The sequence below is a fragment of the Stegostoma tigrinum genome, unplaced genomic scaffold (genome assembly GCF_030684315.1).
Source record: "Stegostoma tigrinum isolate sSteTig4 unplaced genomic scaffold, sSteTig4.hap1 scaffold_70, whole genome shotgun sequence".
Taxonomy (NCBI): Eukaryota; Metazoa; Chordata; class Chondrichthyes; order Orectolobiformes; family Stegostomatidae; genus Stegostoma; species Stegostoma tigrinum.
The window spans coordinates 1974873-1998232 of record NW_026728643.1 but is presented as its reverse complement, the minus strand read 5'-3'; the positions used below and the strand labels follow the sequence as shown (position 1 = coordinate 1998232).

At 43.6% G+C, this 23360-nt stretch overlaps 1 long non-coding RNA gene across 4 annotated transcripts; it reads left to right on the top strand.

The window, feature by feature from the left end:
* Positions 1–23130, top strand: LOC132209191 (uncharacterized). Of its 4 annotated transcripts, none has more exons than XR_009445286.1 (5): positions 1–205; positions 3843–3884; positions 9503–9603; positions 15179–22677; positions 22864–23130. It is a non-coding gene; the product is annotated as an uncharacterized LOC132209191 (long non-coding RNA). The 4 variants fall into 4 exon arrangements; XR_009445288.1 differs by having other exon boundaries at positions 2–205; positions 15179–19693; XR_009445287.1 differs by lacking the exon at positions 22864–23130 and having other exon boundaries at positions 3843–3928; positions 15179–17360.
* The last annotated feature ends 230 nt before the right edge of the window (positions 23131–23360 follow it).

Sequence of the window (23360 nt, the reverse complement as noted above, 5' to 3'; positions counted from 1 at the left end):
GAGGGCGGGATCAGTGAAAACCACGTGATCATCCACGAGTGCGGTGCAGAGTCGCTGAGATAACCGGAACTGCAGATGCTGGAGAATCCGAGATAACACGGTGTGCAGCTGGATGTGCACAGCAGGTCAAGCAGCATCAGAGGAGCAGGAAAGCTGACGTTTCGGGCCTAGATCCTTCGCTGAGACCAAGATTTGTGCAATTGAGGTAAGAGCAGGCCACAGTAAAGAAAGCAAAACGGTAGAAAGCTGGAGGGAAGTGATATTCGTATGGGTTTGGAAGTTTTACAAACAGTTAGTGCACGTCGGAAAACACACCCATTTGAAACTCCCAGACTCACGTTTGCAGAAAACAAATCAACGCCTCAGATGGCGATCGGCCCGTGTGACCGTCACCATCTTTATTGGGGGCAGTGATCCGCGGGGCGCATGCGCGACAGCTTTGAAACTTTAAAAGGGCCGGGGGTGAAGCTGGAGGAACACAACAGGACAGGCAGCATCAGAGAAACAGGAAAACTGACGTATTCGGGCCCACACCCTTCAGAAATGGGGGAGGGGAAGGGGATGCTGAAACAAACAGGGAGAGAGTGGGAGACAAGTGGAGAGGAGACAGACAAGTTAAAGAGGTGGGGATGGAGCAGGTAAAGGTGAGTGTAGGTGGGGAGGGGATGGGTCAGTCTATGGAGGACCAACAAGTCAAAGGGGTGGGATGAGGTTAGCAAGTAGGAAATGGGGGTGTGGCTTGAGATGGGAGGAGGGGATAGGTGAGAGGAAGAGTAGGTTAGGGAGGTGGGGATGAGCAATTGTTTATTGCGAACTGAGTGTAGGTGTTCTGTAAAGTGGTCCCCAAGCCTCTGCTTGGTTTCCCTGATATAGAGGAGGCCAGAACGGGTGCAGCGGTGCAGTATACCACATTAGCACCTGCATACCCCATACAGATGGCCTCAAAGCCCTACGCTATTTCCTGTCCTGCAGGTCTGACCAGTTCCCCTCCACTGACCCCATTATGTGCTTCGGTGAACTCGTCCCACTGCCTACAGACAAAGGGGGTGGCCATGGGTACCTGCATGGGCCCAAGCTTTGCCTGTCTCTTTGTTGGAACAATCCCTCTTCCGTACCTCTTCCTCCAGTACATGGATGACTGTATCGGCGCTGCCTCGTGCTCCTATGAGGAGCTCGAACAGTTTGCCCACTTCACCAACACCTTCCACCCCAACCTTAAGTTCACCTGGACCATCTCTAACCACCTCTCTCACCTTCCTGGTCCTCTATTTCCATCTTGGGGAACAATCTCAAAACCGATATATATTTCAAGCCCACTGACTCCCACAGCTACCTAGAATACACCTCCTCCCACCTGTCAAGTTTGTTTTCGGAGACCCTCACGGACGTGCTGCAATAACAAGACACTGACCTGTTTAGAAAAACACAAATCATTTTCTTACCAAGCAAGTACAAGCTGTGAAGAATCACTGTACTCAACCCGGCACACAGTGCAAAGTCTCACAAGGAGTTCTCCCCGGACAGTCCCTGCTTTTTATACTTTACAAAAGACATGATACAGAAAACGATTTCACAACCTCCAATGACATGATACATAAAACAATTACTACAACAGACAAAAACAGGATACCAAGCAATTATTACATGGACAACATAAAAGACCAGGATATAGTATCGATTGCTTGTGAAGTAGCTGCTCATGGCAGGAGGTGATTTTGAGTTGTTGTCCGGGACAGATTGTGATTTCAAGTTGCCAGTGTGTCTGGCTAGGACAAAGTCAGTGCCCTGGCCCCTTAGTCAGCGACAGAAGTTACATGCTTTAGAGGTTTCACACCTTTACAAAATTTCCCCACCTAACCCTATTTGATACAGATTGATTCTAATTTCAGTTCAGTCAGGAAACGTAAGACAGTGTCTGCATGCCGATGTGTGAGAAGATGAGTTACAAAAGCTTTACACTGAATTCCTAGCTGGGCAGGAAGCTTCAGGGCAGTGTCTGCATACCGATGTGAGTAGATAAAAGACTTTACTTCTATAAGTCAAAGTCTCTGTATAGGAATCAAATGCAGATGAAAGACTTTGATTTCTATACTTCTTTAAATTAATGGGATGTTATCACATTAACATCTCACACCCACCCACCGTCCTGCAAAAGTGCCATCTCCTATTCCCAATTGCTTCACCTCTGCCGCATCTGCTCCCAGGATTCCACTCCCGTACATCTATGATGTCCTTGTTTTTCAAGGACCGCAACTCCACTCCCCACCTCCCCACCGGAGTGGTCAAGAACACCCTTGACCGTGTCTCCTGCATTTTTCTACAACTCCTCCCTCGCACCCTATCCCTGCAATAACAACTGAAAAAGAATCCCCCTCATCCTCACATACCACTCCACCAATCTCCGGATCGAACACGTCATCCTCTGACACTTCCGCCATCAGCAATCCGACCTCACCATCAAAGACATTTTTCCCTCCCCACCCTTGCTTGCCTGCCGGAGAGACCAGTCTCTCCGTGACTCCCTTGTCCGCTCCACGCTGCCCTCCAACCCCACTACTCCCAGCACCTTCCCCTGCAACCAAAGGAAGTGCTACACTTGCCTCCACACCTCCTCCCTCTTCTCTTTTCCCCCCCCCCCATCCCAGGCCCCAAGAAGACTTTCTACATCGAGCAGATGTTCACCTGCACATCTGCCAATGTGGTATACTGCATCCCCTGTACCCGTTGTGGCCTCCTCTACATTGCGGAAACCAAGCGGAGGCTTGGGGACTGCTTTGCAGAACACCTACGCTCAGTTCGCAAGAAACAACTGCACCTCCCAGTTGCGAACCATTTCAACTCCCCATCCCATTCCTCAGATGACATGTCCATCCTGGGCCACCTGCAGTGCCACAATGATGCCACCCAAGGGTTGCAGGAATAGCAACACATATTCTGCCTGGGAACCCTGCAGCCCAATGGTGTCCATGTGGATTTCAGAAGCCTCAAAATCTCCCCTCCCCCAACTGCCTCCCAAAACTAGCCCAGCTTGTCCCTGCCTCCCTAACCTGTTCTTCCTCTCTCCTATCGCCTCCTCCCACCTCAAGCTGCACCCCTATTTCCTGCTTACTAACTTCATCCCACCCCCTTGACCTGTCTGTCCTCCCTGGACTGACCTATCACCTCCCTACCTCCCCACCTCTCCTCATCTTTACCTGCTCCATGCCCGCCTCTTTAACTTGTCTGTCTCCTCTCCAAATATCTTTTCTCTCCATCTTTGATCTGTCTCCCCCCTCTCCCTATTTCGTTCAGAATCCTCTTCCCCTCCCCCATTTCTGAAGTGGTGTCCAGGCCCAAAACGTCAGCTTTCCTGCTCCGAAGATGCTCCTTGGCCTGCTGTGTTCATCCAGCTCCACACCTTGTTATCTTGGATTCTCCAGCATCTGCAGTTCCTATTATCTCTTATCCAAGAGAAATGTTTGTTTCTTATGGATTTTTTTTCCCAGACTGTTGGATCATAGCAGCTCACACTGCTCTTGCTCACTTCTGTGCTCCCTGATCACCTTTGTCGGTGTCTAATCTCTTCAGTCTCTAATGATGGATAGATTTGATCTCTGTAGTATTTTACTGTAATTTCCTTGTACCTTTTTTGTAAATAAATTTTCCACTGCTGCCCACCCCCTGACCATGTGCTGCTCTCTTACCAGATTAATTTTTGAATGGTATCTTTCACAGTCAGGAAATATTTTCCCAGAAAGAGAGTGTATTTTTCTTCCATTTCAGACCACCAAATTCTACAGCGTTTTTATCTGTCATTCATTTTGCACTTCTGCAACATTTACTGTGTGTTTCTCCTTCCACAGATACCAGCGATCGTTGCCAAAGCCCTGTTCCCTGTGGAGAAGGTGATGTTTAACTTTCGTGTGCTGCTTCAGTTTGTATGATAAAGGTGCTCTCACAATGCTCCATTTGAGAAGTTACAGATCATTCATCTAGCGATACTGAAGAGCTAATGGTGTATGTCCAAATCAACAAACTATTTGTATTTTTATCATGTTTTATAATTTCACAAAAATATTATCAACAAACTTTTGACGTAAGGCCATATTAGGTCAGGTGACCAAAAAGTTACCATATCTACAGGTTTTCCTGACTCTCTCAAGGAAAGCAAACCTAAGAGGTTTATCAGGGGAATTCCAGATCACGTTTTCTGGCAACTGTAGAAACAGCCTCCAATAGTGAAGGGATGATTAAACACATTGTTGGAGTCTGGAACTAAATGAGTTATCGAACTCTTGAAGGTTGTGTGTGCAGGGAGATAGGGCTCGTCACAGCCAGGAATTAAATCACGGGTGAGAATTTTAAATTAGTATCAGAGATAATGGGAACTGCAGATGCTGGAGATTCCAAGATAATAAAATGTGAGGCTGGATGAACACAGCAGGCCAAGCAGCATCTCAGGAGCACAAAAGCTCACAGCAGGCCAAGCAGCATCTCAGGAGCACAAAAGCTCACAGCAGGCCAAGCAGCATCTCAGGAGCACAAAAGCTCACAGCAGGCCAAGCAGCATCTCAGGAGCACAAAAGCTCACAGCAGGCCAAGCAGCATCTCAGGAGCACAAAAGCTCACAGCAGGCCAAGCAGCATCTCAGGAGCACAAAAGCTCACAGCAGGCCAAGCAGCATCTCAGGAGCACAAAAGCTCACAGCAGGCCAAGCAGCATCTCAGGAGCACAAAAGCTCACAGCAGGCCAAGCAGCATCTCAGGAGCACAAAAGCTTCACAGCAGGCCAATGTGCTCCTGAGATGCTGCTTGGCCTGCTGTGTTCATCCAGCCTCACATTTTATTATCTGAGAATTTTAAATTGTTGCTTATAAACAGGAGCCTTTGTGGGTCAGGGAGCACAGCAGTGATGGGTGAACAGGTCTTGGTACAAATGTACTTGTGTGCAGCAGAACTTTAGGTATTCTTGAGGTTACAGGGACATTGAATGTGGGAGGCCGACTGGCAGTGAGTTTGGATAGTTAAGCCTAGAGGTAACACAGGAATAGATGAGAGGTTCAGCAGATGAGCTGAAACTAAGGTGTCACTGTCAGTCATTGTCACTGAAGTGGAAGTACGTGGTTTTTGTGCAGGGCTCTGCTGTTTACCCTCACCTCACCTCAGGAATTCAGCTGTTTGTGAATTTGCGGATCAAGTCTGTAATAAGATCAGGAACTGAGTGCCCACCATGGCCCATGCTGGGTGTCACTGAGCAGGTTACTGCTGAGTAAGTGCTGTTTAATACTGCTGTTGACAACACCTTCCAGTACTTTACTGATGATAGAGAGTAGATTGCTTGAGGGGAAATTGGTCGGGTTGGATTTTCAATGTTTTTGTGCTGAACAGACCTGGGCAGTTTTCCAAATTGTTAGGAGATGCCAGCGCCGTAGCAGGACTGAAATAGTTTGGCTTGGATGCTAGCAAGCTCTAGAGCACTAGTCATCGCTACTATTGTCAGAGTGTTGCCAGGGCCCATAACCTTTGCACTGTTCATTCATTTCTTTAATATTATGTGAAATGAATCAAATTGGATGAAAACTCACATCTCTGATGTTGGGGACCTCTGGAGAAGGCTGAGATGGATCATCCAGTTGGCACTTCTGGCTGAAGATTGCTGCAGACTTGTCTTTTGCAAGGAGAGGTTGGGCTCCTGTGTCGGGTAAAGATGGGGATTTTTGGCATTCTTCCTCCAGTGAGTTGTTTAATTGTCCATCACTGTTCACGACTGGGTGTGGTAGAACTGCAGAGCTTGCATCTGATCTATTGGTTATGGGGTGGCTTAGCTCTAACTCTTGCTGCTTATGCTATTTTGCATGCAGATAGTCCTGTTTGGTGGTTTTACCAGGTTGGCACCTTATTTTTAGGTATGCCTGGTGCTGCCCTTGGCATGCCCTCCAATACTCTCCGTTCAAGCAGTGTTGGTCCCCTGGATCAATGGCAATGGGTGTCTCTAGGATATGCTGGGCCATGAGGTTACAGATTGTGCTGGAGAAGGTCTGCTACTGTTGCAGTCTCTCTCAAAGCCTCATAGATATCTGGTTTTGAGCTCCTGTGTCTGTTCCAAGTCTGTCCCTTTTAGCCGAAGTTAGTGCCACCCAATGCAATGGGGGGTATTCTCAAGTTTAAGATGAGGCTTTGTCTCCACAGGACTGTGCGGTGGTTGCTGTTAACAATCCTGTCATGGACAGATGCCTCTGCAGCTGGGAAATTGGTGATGATGAGATCAGCTATATTTTCCCCCTTTGGTGCGTCAGCACCTGCTGCAGTCCCAGCCAAGCAGCTTTGTCCTTCAGGACCCGACCAGCCTGATTGGTAATCCTCCTGCAAACTACTCCTGATGTGGACATTGAGTACATTTAGTGCTATTCACACTCGCAGTGCTTCCTCCAAGTGCTGTTCAACATGATGGAGTTTTTTGTTTCTTAAAATTCCCTCTTGGGATGTGGAAATCGCTGGCTGGACCAGCGTTTATTACCTGGAAGGCAGTTAAGAGTCAAGCACATCACTATGGGTTTGGAGTCACATGTCATCCAGACCAGGTAAGGATGGCACATTTCCGGAAAGGGCATAAGTGAACCAGATGGGTCTTTCCTGATAATTGGCAATGGTTTCATGGTCATCATGAGAATCTTAGTTCCAGATCATTATTTAATTCATGTTTCACCATCTGCCATGGCAGGATGCGAACCCAGGTCCCCAGAATGTTATCTGGGTCTCTGGATTAATAATCTAGCGATAATACTACTGCTGATTTATCAACCAAGGGAGGATGGTACATGGTAATCAGCAGGAGCCATGAGACTTCCAGGCGTCAGAGTCAATGTTGAGTACTCCCAGGTCAAATAATCTGGTCAGAATAGCACTGTGCTGTCACGTCTGCTGGGACAGGGCTTCACTAAGGACAATGATAGTGGTGTGTGTCATTGTTTGCCAGGTATGTTTCCATGAGTCTGACACTGTTCCTTGACTCGTCTTTGAAGCGGCTCTCCAAATTTTGCCACTAGCCCCCAGATATTATTAAGCAGGAGTTTGGGGGGCCGATAGGGCTGATTCTGCAGTTGTCTTTCCTAGTTCCCTGGTGGATGCCAAATGGGCCACCCAGCTTCATTCCTTTGTTGAAACTTTGCAGTGATTTGCAACTGAGTGGCTTGCTGAGGTTGGCAAATTTCTTTCCCCGAAGGACATTAGATTTTTTTTTCACTCTGTCATCAGCAATTGTTGCCATGGCAACCAGTTGATTCCTCCAGTTTTTTTTTATTGAATTCAAATTCCACCATCTGCTGAGATAGGATTTGAACCTGGACTTCTGTTGTACATTTTAACATTCTGGATAAAAGTTAGTCATCAGGTTTGTTCACTCATTTTTAAATATCACTAACACAGGCATTGTTTCTTTGCAAAACACTGTCCATCATCCTGTCTCCTCCATCCTCCGCTCCAACAGCAAGTGAAGGAGACACATGCAGTTTCTATGTCACTAAGATTGAGACAATCCAATCAGCTGCCTCTGCTGCTTCCCTCTCTTCCACAAGCCCACCAAACCAAATTGCTTAGCATGTTGCTCCTCGTTTTAGGCTTAAACTTGCATCTTTGTCCAGTTTCATGTCAAGCCTTATCAGAGCTCATCTTAACACTTTGCCCTATTCTCACTAAACTACAAATATTCCAACTCTTATTTCTCCTCCTCCTCCTCCTCCTCCTCCTCCCTGCCTCTTCCCCCATGCCAATTCACAGATATTGTTACTTGTTCTGTCTGTTTCTCTTTTCCGGTTATGTCCTTCTCACCCATTCTGTTTAAAACCAATGTTCGACCTCACCGTCATTGGAAAATCCCACTCCATCTCTCTTTCCTGTCTGAAATCCATGTCGTAAATGTCCCTCCAGGATCTATCCTTGGCCCATGCTGTTTCTCACCAACATACTTCCAGGAGGTGAGATCTTCCACAAGCACTGTGTTAACTTTCACATGTATTCTACAATGTTCAGATCGAACTCGTCTCCATCACTTTGCTCCACTGTTACTCAGTTATAAAACTGCTTATCATGCTTCCACTACTTGATTAGTTGAAATTTCCTCCAATAACACTTTGTGATAGTAAAACACATTGCCTTCAGTTATTATTACAAATTATTTTTCCTTACTATTGTACTGAATCCATCCCTCTCATTGGGAACTGTCTGAGGCTGAACTGCACCCTTCTCAATAATGCTGTCATATCTGGTCTCAAGATGAACATCTTACCGTACATTTCAATCACAAATGCCAGAAATTTCAATCTCTAAAATGCTCCTTCTCTCCACCTCACTCCAGCTCATTCGCGACTGAAACCCCTTACCCATGTCTGTGTTGCCTTAAGCTTGACAATTCCAAAAGAGAACCCTCTCTTCTCTGCCTTATCGAGAATCTGCTCCCACGATGAGAAATATTTCCTCAGCATTTATCCTGTCAACTCCCTTGAGAATCCTCTATTTTTAATTAGAACATCTCTCATTCTTCAAAAAAATCTAGTTAGTATATTCCAGACCTGTTTCGTCTTAGCTTAAAACATAATCCCTCCAAACCAATGATCATCTTAGTTCATCTTCTTTGAAATGCCTCCAGTGAAGTTATATACTTGCTCAAATAAGTGGACCAAAAAAGCTGCTCACATTCTTCCAGATGTGGTCTTGCCAGCAAGTTGTACATTTGTCCTAAGACATGTATTCCAAACTCTTCTACTGCAAACACCTTGACATAAGGATAACATCCCATGACCCTTCCCGATTACCTGTTGCAACTGTATGCTCGCTTCATGCTTCCTGCACAATTATTCCTGAATCCCTTTTGTGTTGCAGTTTTCCACAGTTTTTACATTTTTAAATAACACTGTTCTTTGGTCATCTCCTCAAAAATTAGCAACTTCACGTTTTCCCAAATTATACTCCATTTGCCGACTTGTCGCCCATTTATCAATATCTCTCCATAAACTCTAACCCTCATGGAACTTGACTGTTATCCCTTTTTATGAGATCCTTCCTCATTCTTCTCATCTTTTTGTTGGGAGCACTGGGCAACATGACACATACGTAATTGCTGCCTTTTTAAGGGGTGTTTTTTCAAATGACTGGGAGAAGCTTACTGCCCATTTCTCAGAATCGAGACAACTTGTTCATCAAGTTGCATTGGGCCGGAAAAGCTGATGTCTCATTGTGGCAGTGCAGCAGCACAGAAGGAAAGAAAAGGAAGCAAATCCTGCTGCCTGCATCTCACTAAATCTTGGCCATTCTTTGCCTTGTGTCAAACACCTGTTGTTCTGTTCAGTGACATGAAGCCCCAATGTGGAAATTCCTAGAAACCCAAATAGAAATCCCTCGAATCAGCTGCTGACTCCCACAAGGAATAATGTGCAGCAGGAACAATGCACAGTTACCCTCGGCCAGGAGGAGGGGATGTTGTGGATTCCTACTCTGACAGTGATGGATTTTATGAATTTGTGTTACAGGATATTACAAGTGGACTTTCAGGTAGGAAGCTCAATAATTGTAACACCAAACTCTGACAGAATTACTCAATTCAATCAGGACCTGGATATTCGCATTGTGTGTGAGTATTGTGTTCCTGCTCATTCCCATTTGCCATGTAAAATTTCTTTCTTATTACCCCATTCTCTCAATAGATCTTTCCTACGACTTTTAATATATGTCCTGTAGCCCTTTTTTATGGCCAGTTGAGTGTACATTTTGCCGTCCTAATGTTTATCTTTTGTAAACACCTCCTATCAAAGGTCCCCTCAAAATCCTTTGTTACAAGGAGATCAATCTTAGTTTCCCCAAGCACCTGATTACCCAATGACAGTTTGTTTCCTGTGTGTAAGGCACTCATCCGGATTGTGTTGGAACATTTTCCACTTCCCTGCATGAGTACAGCCCCAACAATATTAAAGAAAGGTAACATCCTCCAGATGAAGCAGTGTCAGAGTGGTGTCCCATCCACCACATGCAACATTCCCCTCTACACCACCGAGGCACAGTGGCATCACTATGCCTAAGGTAAAGTCACCATTGTCCTACCTGACCATAGGGCTGGTTTAACCTGAAGATTACTGCACCCCAGGCGAGGAGAGAGATTGAGAGGAAGTCCATCTATTGTAGATGGATATTCTCAATATGTACCAGAAATGTCTAAGTCACACAAAATTATAATAAAAACAGCCCTAACCATGCAACTAAAAACCCTCTCCCTACAAACCATTCTGTTAAATCTCCTCTGCCTCCGATCAGGCACCCTCCCGTCTTTCACAGTGTGTGGGGGATCTTTGGTTTGCACAGACTCAGCTCGTCTCTTTTCCTGTCTGTAATGTCATCATGCTGTGACAATGGCACTGAACCTCACTGTCTGTGAGGGTGGTAGGCACAGAGATCCTCATAGCGTTTAAGATATATATAGATGCACACTTGTGATGCCAATGCAGAGTCTATGGGCCAAGTTCTGGAAAATTAGATTAGAATAGTTAGGTGGTGGTTTTTAACTGGCACAGGCTGGATGGGCCACAAAGACTTTTTCTGTGCTGTAGACCTCCGAGACTCTTCACATAGGAGGATACCCAGCAATATGTCAAGTCATTTCAGAATATGAGATATTAGAACAAATGACTCATGATTGGTCAGTATTTTCGGGAGAAAAGTGAGGTATAGACGTAATGCGGTTTACCTCGAAATTCAGGGGCCTGAAGCCCAGGAAATTGAAAGTACCGCCATCAAGTGGATGTATAAAAATAAGGATTGTATTAGAGGAAAGAAATATCATTCTTGTATCATCCATTTGTGAGGCTGGACGATATTAGAGACAGGAAGGGTTCTGAGACCGGAGAAGATTCCAAAAATAGGGAAAAGTGAGCTTGGATGAGATTACAGAAATGGGGAAGATTGTGAGGCTGGAGGAGACCTCAGACAAAGGGAGGTTTGTGAGGCTGAAGACAATTATAGAGCTAAAGAAGTTTGTGGGCTGGAGGAGATTAGAGATGAGGTGGTTTGTGAGACTGGAGGAATCTGAATAGATGGTGTGAGTTATGTGGCTAGTGGGGGATTCCAACGATAGGCAGGTAGTGAGGCTGGAGAGGGATTCCAGAGATGTGAAGCGTGTTGAGGCTCGATGGTAATGCCTGCAGTAATGCAGGTAGTGAGGCTCGAGGGCATGATCAGGTGGGTAGTGAAGTTTGAGGTATGATTCCTGCAATCGGGAGGGTAGTGAGGCTCCAGGGTGGATTATCATCATAACAACACAGTGGTGTACTTACAGCACATGGAGTGCAGCAGTCATAGAAAGTACCACTTTCTCCAAATCCAATAAAAATGGGCAATCAATATTAGTTTGTGCAGGAAAGACCACATCCCATAAGTCAATTAAAATTATGGTGGGTCTCTGGCTTGGAGAGAGCTAACAGAAGCCGAGATAATTCTCCATTGTAGCAATGTTTGGTAACCGTAGAATACAACATTCAGCTAATTGGCAAATAATGCAGGGTGAAAATGTGAAGATTGTTTGTTTGACTCAGCAAGTTCCCAGGATCTGGAACAGTCTGAATGGTAGCTGGATGCAGATTTAGCAGTTATTCTCAGAAGAGAGTTGGGATTTAACTTTTCAAGGAATGATGGACAAATAGCGGGGGAATTGGGTCAGATTTGCAGCACCTCCCAGAGTGAGAGTGAAGCCTTTGACCGGGTTCCACGTGGTAGACTAATGAGTAAAGTTAGATCACACGTGATTCAGGAAGAGCTCGCTTATTGGAAGCGGAATTGGCTTAGTTGTCGGAGAGAATGTGGTGTTGGGGATTTTTCAGAGTGGAGTTCTGTGACCAGTGTGTTCCACAGCAATCTGTGCAGGGGCCACTTTTGTTTCTCATTTATATTAATGATTTGGATGCGAATTTAAGGGACAAGATTAGTAAGTTTGCAGACGATACGAGAATTAGTGGTTAGTGAAGGTTATCTAAGATGACAGTGAGATCTTGATCAATTATGTCAATGGGTTGAGAAGTGGAGGATGAAGTTCAATTTGAATAAATGTGAGATATTGTATTTTGGTAAAATGAACAGGGTAGGACCAACAATTGATGGTTGCACCCAGGGTAGAGTTGTGAAACAGAGAAATGCTGAGATTCAGGTACATAATTCTTTGAAGTTTATGTAGACAAGTAGTCAGGGTGGTTAATATGTTGTTTAGCACACTTGCTTTCATTGCTCAGACCTCTGAGTCTCAGAGTTGGGATGTTATGTTGAGGTTGTATAGGACATTGAGGCTTCATTTGAGGTATTGTGTGCAGCTCTGGTTGCCCTGTTACAGGAAGGACATTATTATTGAACTGGAGACAGTTCAGAACAGACTTGCTGGGATGTTGCCAGGATTGGAGAGCTTGATTATCAAATAGACAGACAAAGCTAGGACTTTTCTCACTGGAGTATAATGGGTTAAGGAGTGACCTTAGAGGTTGATAAAATCATGAGGGCACAGATTATGCGAATAGCAAGGGTTTATTCCCAAGGTTGGGTGATTTCAAGACAAGGGGACATGTATGTAAGGTGAGAGGAGAAATACATATTTAAAAAGACATGGATTTTTTTATTTTTACGAACTTGTCCACGTGTGGAACAAACTCAGAGGAAGTGGCAGATACAGGTACAGTCACATTGTTTAAAAGACACTTGAATAGGGACATAGATAAGAGAGCTTTAGAGGAGTATATGCCAGATGCAGGCAGATGTGATCAGTTTACATATAAAACTTATACATTTCAAAATTCTAAATATGCATTAAATTGAAGTAAGGCCAACTTTGACATTATTGGGCAAGAACTTCCAAAAGATGATCGGGAGAGGTAATATGTAGGTCAAGGAATGCTTGGAAAGTGGGAGGCCCTCAAAACTAAAATAAGGAGAGCCAGGCACATGTTCCTGTTCACGTGAAGGGCAAGGCTGGTAAATGTAGGGGATACTGGCTGACTGGAGAAATTGAGGCTCTGGTCAAGAAAAAGAAGGCAGCACATGTTGGGTACTGACATCAGGATTTGGGTCAATCCTTCAAAGTATAGGGGCAGTAGGAGTATACTTGAGGGAAATCAGGACGGCAAAAAGGAGACATGAGCTATCTTTGGCAAATTGAGTTAAGGGGAATCCCAAGAGATTCTGAAACTTCATTTGGGACATAAAAACAACAAGGGAAAAAATAGGGGCCCCTTTAAAGATCAACAAGGCTGTCTGTGTGGAACTGCAGGCTGAGATAGTGAATGAGTATTCGCATTAGTATTTACTGCAGAGAAGGATATGGCAGTGAGAGAGCTTGGAATCATAAATAATGAGTCGTGAGAAGTGTCTATATTACAGAGATCTAGGTGCTGGATGTCTTAAAATGCATAAAGGTGGATAGGTTCCTGGCACCTGATCAGGTGTTACCCACAAACTCTGGGAGAAGCTGGGGAAGTAATTGCTGGCCCCTTGCTGAGGTATTTGTATCACTGACACTAGTGAAGTGCCAGAAGGCCGGGTGGCTAATGTGGTGCCATTCTTTAAGGAAAAGCCAGAGGACCATCGACCGTTGAGCCTGATGTCAGTGGTGGGTAAATTGCTGGAGGGGATTCTGAGGGACAGGATTTGCATGTGGTTAGAGAAGCAAAGACTGATTAGGGATGGTAGACATGGCTTTGTGAGTAGGAAATCTTGTCTCACTAACTTGATTGAGTTTTTTGAAGAAGTGACAAAGAAGATTGAAGAAGGCAAAGCAGTGGACACTGTCTATTATGGACTTCAGCAAGGCATTCACCAAAGCTCCACATGACAGACTGGTTAGCAAGATTAGATCAAATGGAACCCAGGGAGAGTTAGCTATTTGAAACAAAATTGGCTTGAAGGTAGGAAACAGGATCATGGTGGGGGGCGGGGAGCGGGTTCAGTCTGGAAGACTATGAACAGCAGTGTGCTGCAAGGATTGGTGCTGGGTCCACTGCTTTTTTTATCATTGATGCAAATCATGTGGAATGAATATTGGAGGAATGGTTAGTAAGTTTGCAGATGACACTAAAATTATTGTTGTTGTAGTAGACAGCAAAGGAGTTTACTTCCCAAGTACAATGGGAACGTAATCAATGGGTTGATGGGCCAAGGAGTGATAGAAATACACTTAGTTCAGATAAATGTGAGCGATTTGCATTATGGCAATGACAAATCAGGGCAGGACTTAAACAGTTACTGATGAGGCCCTCGGGGCTGTTATGCAACAGAGACTCCTTGGGGTGCAGGTGCACAGTTCCTTGAAGGTGGATTGCAGGTACAGAAGGTAGTGAAGATGATATTTGCTGTGCTGGCATTTATTGGTCAGTGCATTGAGTGTAGGAGTTGGGAGGTCATGTTATAGGCTGAACAAGACATTGATTATGCTGCTTTTGGAATATTGTGTTCAGTTCTGGTCTCCCTGCTATAGGAATGATGCTGTTAAACTTGGCAGGGTGCAGAAAAGATTTATAAGGATGTTGCAGGAGGTGGAAGTTTTGAGATGTAGGGAGAGGTTGAATATGCTGGGGCTATTTTACCTGGAGCATTGAAGGCTGAGGGGTGACCTTATAGAGGTTAATAAAATTATGGTGGGTGTAGGGTGAATGGCCAAGATTGTTTTCCCAGGTTAGGGAAGAACTAACCTGAATTAGAGACTAGAACTAATAACATTGGCTTAAGCTGAGAGGGAAAGTCTTTAAAAGGGAGCCAAAAGAACTGCAGATGCTGTAAATCTGAAAAGAAAACAAAGTTGCTGGAAAAGCTCAGCAGGTTTGGCAGCATCTGTGGAGGAGAGAAGAGTTTCGGGTTCTGAGGAAGGGTCACCGGTCCCGAAATGTTAACTTTTTTCCCCCTCCTCCACAGATGCCACCAGGCCTGCTGAGCTTTTCCAGCAAATTTCCTTTTTTTAAAGGGAAAGTGGGTGGTGCCTGTGCAGAATGAGGTGCCAGAGGAAGCTGGTACAGTTACAACATTTAAAAGGTATGTGAATAGGAAGCGTGTAGCAGAATATAGGTCAAATGCTTGCAAATGGGATTAGATTAATTTGGGATATCTGGTCAGCGTGGACAACTGGGACCAAAGGGATTGTTTTGTGCTGTACAACGCTGACGAAGCATTTTTTGTTTTCATTTCAGATTTCCACAATTTTACTTCTGCACTGCTCTTACTCTTTCAGAGGGATTGAAAGGTGGAGTTACAGATCTATACAATGACTGTCCTTCCTCGCTGGCTCTCCCAATTCTCTCTTTTGGTAGTTTGATGCAAACACTGACTGGATCCCTTACCTGGAGGATATTTATGAATGAATTTGTTCTAATGGTGATCCAGCATATTCCCCAAGTGTTGCTGTACACATGTCCAGAGAATTTCTCAGTTTCACAATCTGTGTCCTTCTGGTTTCTTACTTACTTTCTCTTTGAAAGTATAGTCTGCAGTTGGAGAATTTAAACAGGCCCACATCCAGGTCTGACGGTCACTTTGTTTATCACAACCCAATTTTCTCAGGATTTTGAACATTGAAGGAAAAAGCAGCACTCACATTGGGGAGAAATGCACATGGTGTGTGTGTTGAAGAGTCTGTGAAGATTCATCTGAAATGTCCAAACACCAGTGCAGTGACACTGGGAGACAGTGTGGAAATGTGCAGATTGCAGGAAGGAATTTCTTCATCCATCCCAGCTAGAAACTGACCACCAGAGTCACACTGGAGAGAGACCATTGACCTGTTCTGCGTGAGGGAAAGGCTTTGCTGACTCGAATTCCCCGCTGATACACCAGCGAGTTCACTCTGGGGAGAGACCTTTCATGAGCTCTGTGTGGGAAGGGATTCATTGTCATCCAAACTGTTAACACACCAGCGAGTTCGCAGACAACCACAGTTGAAGAACATTGCTGTCACTCTCACTATCAAATAAACCATGGTGTTGGGCTGTTTGTACAGATGTTACCGATACCTGCTCAATTAAAGGTGCTGGTATTGTGAATAAAATGTCACACTAACAGTTGTGTAAGGTAGAGCTTGGAAATAGTCACGTTGTCACAACACATCGACACATTCACACTGACTAAAGCCTATCCACCTGCATGATATGTGAAAAGGGATTTCCTGGTACGTTCCTGGTTCCTGGTTAACGACCAGCAAATTTCTGAATAAGTTGATTGGTTTGAATATAGCTAACAGTAGAATCAAAAATAGTATCAGTGATAATGGGAACTGCAGATGCTGGAGAATCCAAGATAACAAAAAGTGTGGAGCTGGATGAACATAGCAGGCCAAGCAGCATCTCAGGAGCACAAAAGCTGACTTTTCGGGCCTAGAGAAGGGTCAAGGCCTGAAACGTCAGCTTTTGTGCTCCTGAGATGCTGCTTGGCCTGCTGTGTTCATCCAGCTCCACACTTTGTTATAGTCGATTCAAAAACCATGTGTTTTGGGCTTGTTTCTGGAGATCATAGAATCCCTCCACTGTGGGAGCAGACCACTTAGCCCATCAAGTCCGCACTGACCTGACGAAGATTGTCTTACCCAGACACTGTCTGCGTGAGTTTCCTCCAGATGCTCTGGTTTCCTCCCACAGTCCAAAAATGTGCAAATTATGTAGATTCACTATGCTAAATTGCCCATAGTATCTTGTGTGCAAAATGCAGGGATAGGGTAGGGTGTGAGACTGGTTGGGATGCTCTTTGCAGGGTTGATATTGACTGAATGGCCATCTTCCACACTGTAGGAATTCTGTGATGATCTCGATGGCCCTTTATTTGTTAGATAGGTCTGCACACCTTTACAATGACAGATTCTGTTGCTCTCCCACAGACATTTGTTTATTGGAAACAATGTAATCTTTCAGTTTGTGGATAAAAATCAAAGGAATGTTTTAAATCCAAACATAGGATTGGGTTGAGTCATGTCCTATAATCCCTGATTTGCATTTTCCCCGTCGGCTATGAAACCTGGTGACCGCTGTGACTCTGCCTGGGAGCATTGCAGTCTCGTCAGCTCTTTACCTGGTGTCCATAGCAGTGATGGATCTCATGACGGAAACATAAACCAAAACATTGTGTGATTTCTAGTACATATTTTCTATTTAGTCTTCTGTCCATCACTTCCCTAGAGGCTGAGATACTGGTCTGGGGACCTAGGTGTGAATCCATCTGGAAATAAGAATGTGATGATGACTGTCAATCCATTGCCTTTGTTGGAAAAACCCATCTGTTCACCGATGGCCTACAGGGAAGGAAACTGCCATTCTTATCCAGTGATGTGATCATCCCATGAATGAATTTTTTAAAAAAATTAAAAACTCCTGCAAATACGTTAAACTGTCTTAATTTATTTGACAGCTGACAGTTCAAACTGCTTGATGGTCACTTTCTCTTTTGATCAAGTTGTGGCCATTTCATAGTTGAAACCATAGTTATTCTCGTACAAACAGTGCATGCTCTGACATGCCACTTATGAACCAGACATCCACGTTGACCATATCCTGATGCTGTGTACCACGAAAGCAAAATTCTTCACCATCTTATCTACTTGTGTTGCAATTTCAGAGAGCTATGGACTTGAACCTCCCAAACTCCCGAACACTTTTTGAGAATTTCATCAAACTGACCTCCAATGGCAGGAATGGACAGGGTCAGCTTGGATTGATGATCATAATTCAGGCTCAACAAATCTACTGGAGCATTTTGAAGATGTAACTGGTGACCATCTGCTGACTCGCCCTTGACTGACTGCTGGTAATAACAGTGATAAGCTGCATGGCTTATGCCTGCAGTAAACAGCCAGGCAAGACAGGAGCACTGTGAGACATTAGGTTCTAGTTGAGACATCAAAGTGCTAAAATGCCAGGGAAAGGCAGAGATATTGTGGCAGGCCCTAAGCAGAACATGCCTCAGGTGCTGAAAAGCATGTAGAGTTCTGACAGCAAGAATGTACTTTGTGGACAGGCAATTCTGCATCTTGATGTAACATTTTTATTTCACTCTGGCTCATTTTGCTAGATCTGCAAATATCTATTGGTCTGGCTAATTTGAGAATTGGCTTTCGGTGTAATGTGCTGATTCATTTCTGGAGAAACTCAGCAGGTCTAGATGCATCTTTGGAGACAGAGAAACAGAGTTAAGGCTTTAAGTCCAGCGAGGCCCTTCTTCAGAACTGAACAGGTTCAGAAAATGGCCTTTTTAATACCTTACCAGAGGTGGAGGAGGGCTAACAGAAAACAGAGGGTGTTGGGATGCGGTGCAAAATACAAATGGGCTTTTAATTGTGTTGAAAGAGAAGCAGATGTACAATGAGAGTAAATAAAGTTGTGAATGGGGGAGATGGGTTCCCTCCACTGAATGCAATGTTAACAAGACACAAACAAGACAAGGTCACATCGTCTGTGCCATATTGTGTTCATCATATCTCCAATAATAACCCTGAATGTGTTGAGCATATGTGAACAATCTTATATGTCTACACACATACGCTGATTAAACAGTGTATATAAAATCATTTCTCCTCCGTTCCGTTGCAACCTATCGTGTTTTTTTCACCTGTCAGTCGCCATTCCTTCAGCCAAATTTATTCTGTCTCTTTCTCTGCATTTTATTTTATTCCATCTATGAAGAAGAAATTGCCTAATGGGCGATATCATGTTAGTCCTGTCCAGTCTGCACAGCCACTGTCCCCTCTTCCTTACTGTTCCTTAATCACTCACATAGATATTGTCTCTGACCCTTTACTCCCAATAAGCAAAGCAATTGGAAATGTAATGTTTAGTTTTGGGCTCAGGCTAAAAAATTGGTCAGGAAAGGCTGTATAAACTGCAAAAAATTTGTTTGCAACTTTAGAAGCAAATTATTGAAAATATTGTGTTAAGGATAAAATGTTCATTTATTAGTGCAGTGAGAGGAAAGTTCAGCAAAACCCACATTTCCTGCCTTTCTCCAGGCAGTTGTGGCCAGAGATGTGTTTGGATTGGCAGTTGTTGTGGTGGAGGAGACTTCGGTGAAATAACAACCTCTCATTTGGCTCTGAGGAAAATGGTTACATACGTCATCACATGTGGATAACACAGCAGAATCATCGAGCCTGTGCAGAGAAAGTATCAACTTTCTCCTCTGTCTCTATCATTGTGAGATGAATTGGAGATGGGCATTGAGACCAATAGCAGGCAATGTCACCCAAACCAGGTATTGTTGTTACATTAAAAGTGTCAGAGTGGAAGGGGTTAACTGGAGCTGTTTGTTCAGTGACTCGAATTAATGTCAGTCTCCATGGATACTAACTGTGTCACTGGAGGGTTTCCCTCTTCTATTAATAAGGGGTTTCTCCCAATGCGTTATCCCACAGTATCTGTGGCTGTGGCATATTCAACACAATTGGGATCAGCAGCTCCAGAGATGTGGAGAGATCAGAATCTGTGACCAGCAGATTGGGATGTTCCAAATGATGGATCAGAATCTCAGAACCACAGCCGGGAATGTGACAACAATGTATAAGAAACTGAGAGGAATAGATTGGAATGTTCCAACAATGGACAGGAGTTTATCCTCTGGCCTTTACTATCTTTCTATCAATTGGTTACCATTAACATTGTGGATACAAGCTGTACTGATGGTTATTCAGGCGGGTTACTATCCCATCCTCGCTATTGTTGGTGTTCCCGGTAAGTCTCTCTATCTCTGCCCATTCATTTATTCTGTGACCAGCGACTCAATTTCTAAGCTCTGTATTTGGCAACGAAGGAAACTATTGTATTCACTTTCAGTGACAAACTCAACTCTTATTCCAGGGTTTTTTTCACCTTCACTTACAAACACCCGAGGAGGAAGAAAAGTGTTCATAACCACCATTGGCCCATTTTGTCCTGATCTGATTTATATCACAATATTCCCTTTATCACTAATAATATCCTCAGTTTTCACTTCCGCTTCAGTGCTGTTTCTGATTAAATCATAATCTGCTCCTTTCCAGTTGCAGCTCTCTTCTGGCCACACTTGCAGTTACTAATATTTTGATTGTATTCTTATTTTTATCTCTACCTCGACCTATGCCAGTTGCAAAGTGTGAAGCCAGTTTGATTCTAAAATGAGGAGGTTACAGCTTTGTGTCAGTGGTTTCAGCATAACCCGTCGATGGCCATCAAATGACAGTTCATTGAACTGTTTAGATTCTAGAACTTTCCAAGTAGCAGTGGTGCCATGTCCATTATCTCCTAAGTGCAGTGTTCCGATGTGTTCACTTGTTGACAGAGGCCGTGTCTCTTCACCCCAACCCCCACTGACCCACTGCTGAGTGGGATACATTACTCTGTCTCCACAGAATAAGATATAGGAAATCTTCCAGAAATTCTACAGGACTGTGACTGTGAAAATGAGAAACTGTGGGAGATTAGAATTAATAAAGCGGAACTGCTCAAAACTAATTGAACTGAAGTTTGGTACTTTGCTCTGGTATGTCCCAGAGATTACATGGAGGTGGGAATAGAGCTTGTGAAAGAGTTACAGGGTCAGACAGCTCTTCAGTCCAACCAGTCCATGTCAAACATAATCCCAAACTATCCTAGTCCCACCTGCCTGGGCTTGGCCCATATCTCTCCAACTGTTTCCTGTTCATGAACTTGTCCAAATGTCATTTAAAACTTGTAACTACGAGAAAGAATTATTGATTACCATTCAGAATTCTTCAGATTCAGGAATTGCCAGTTCCTGCAGAATGGAAGTAGCTGTTGTAACGCACATTAAAAAAAAACTGGAGTGAGAGGGAAATCAAAATAAAAATAAATTTTGGACAACTTGATATCTGTTATGAGAAAAATATGGAACCTTTTTTGAGGGCTGTAAAAACTAGACACTTGGGAAATCATGATATGACTTGGCAGAGTCAACTTCGATTCAGGAAAGGGAAGTTATCTTTGGTAAACCTGTGCAGTTTATGTTAATTGAAACATCCAAAAATTTCAGATGTGTGTCCAAATTATCCCCAGAAATGTCTTCCATTGCTACTCCACCATCTTCCCTAAGATTCTATTCCTAATAACTCCAGCCCGTTCCTTCCTCATGATGTTTTTTTAGTTTCATCACTCAGTTGTAATTGTGTCACATCCAAATGCAAACAATACATTTAAACTGAAAGAGGGAGCTTTGAGAGATAAAACATGGAGAAAGATTGGAGTATTCATTAACTTGATTTATGTCATGTATGTATGAGATAGAGAGAGAGAGAATATGGGTGATGAGATGTGAAAATAGAGAAAACTGCATTATCGACTGAAGTTGATGTACTTTCCAACTTGTTTTGGCAATTCCTGTGTGTTGTGATCCTTTGCCCAGTGCATGTACGACTGAGTAATATGTATATAATAGTTGAAGTATCCACACATGAGAACCAGTGAGAGCGGTGTATTTGAATTTACAGAGTACTTTTGATATGGTTGCACACAGGTGAGTGAATAAAATTAGAGTTGAGAGGTAAGGTGGAATATACTACATGGATTGAGAATTGTTTAGTTGACGCAATACAGAGAGTGGAGCCCTTTTCCAGGCTGAATGCTGCTCGTTATGGGGTATCACATGAATCAGTGTTTGGACCACAGTAATTTAAAAGGCATACAAACTATTTGGATGTGGCCAGCAACAGCATACATCTCATTTTGTAATGATTAAATGATGTGAGGTTGGGAAGTGTTGTGGTCACAAAAGGGCCTGCATGTCCTTGATCATAGGTCACCAAAATTAGTACATGCAGCGCTATCAGTCATGTGGGAAGTAAATGGTATGTTGTCCTTCATTGTAAGATGATTCATGTACATGAATAAAACCATATGTCTGCACATGTACAGCCTTGATGAAAGACTATTTATGGGCACTGTGCATAGGCTTGATCCCTTTTGTAATGAAAGAACTCCTTGCCACAGACACGGTACAAATGGTCATCACCAGTCTAATCCCTGAGATGATGGTACCATGAGGAGCGAGTGAAGAAAGTGAGTGTTTAATATGTTGTGCTGTGAGAGAATCAGAGATTACTGCATTAAAATTACAAAGTTGGTGATGAACTCTTTTATCCACAAAAGAAATTGATAGGGTGAGAAATCCCATACGTGACCCATGTAAATACATGTGGATTTTACATATAAAATGACATAGAGCCCCACAGTGATTCAGAGAGAAGCACAGGCTCTGAATGAACTCTCCCCACATTAATCTGTGACCTTACACTGAACCCGATGTTGTTCACAATCCTGACAGCAGCCCAAATACCCTCTTTGTGACATTAGCCAGACCAACCAGATTCTGATCTCCATAGAGAACGGAAGCATGTATTTTCAGAGGATGCCACTTGTGATTTTGCACAAAACATTAGTCTTCCCACCACACTACTGTAAAACTGCATTAAAGTACTGCATGTGTACCATGAACAATGGAGGCATGTTGACCAGCGTGAAGCAGACTATCTGTACAGCCTAGCTCCATTTGCTTGTCATGTTACCTAAGTCTGTTTACATGTAAGTGACTGTAGGGTCTCAATGGCCTTCTCCTTTTCATATGTAGGGACGCAAGGGGCTGTACAGCAGGGCCAAATGCTGAATTGATCCACCCTGGGCTCCTGAGGAACAGTTCGATGTGTTCATGTGACATTGCTGTAACTGTAAGATATTATTTTATTTTGGTTTCTTTTAAGAGAAGGATTGAACGAGAGGCACAAAGCTGTCTAGTTAAGACCATTGAGTAAACAGTCTTGAGAGGGTTCGGGTTTTTTTTAAATGCAGCCTGAATGAGTGCGACGAGCTCTCACAGATCAGAATTTCTGAGTTTTGCTTTTCTGTTGCATCAGAAGCTATTGGTGTCTCAATGGAGTTGGAAGCTTCAGTGAATGTCTCCTGACTGCAGAATTTTCTTTGGATGATTATTTTCTCCTCCTGAATTGGAGAACCGCATGTGAGAACCTTCTCTGAATTTTATTTCTGACCAAAGTGTCTGTTTATGGGCTGCTACTATGCTGGAACAGTTAATTAGTAATATTTGCTATAGCTATTATACTATAAGTTTATCCACCAGAGCGAGGTTATTCTAAATTCCTTTTTTTTGGTTCTACTTTGACTACAGTGTTTAAATAAATTGTGTTTTGTTTAACATCTGTCAACTATTTCATTAATGTATCTCTGAATAAATGTCAACACAAAGGCAGCACAGACCTCTAGGGAAGAGAATTCCCACTCCAAATGCCCTTTTCAAATTTCTTCTCATCTACCTGATGGAATCAGAAAGTCACACAACGCAGAAACAGATTATTTGCCCCCACTGACTTGATATGTAATCTGATCTATTCCC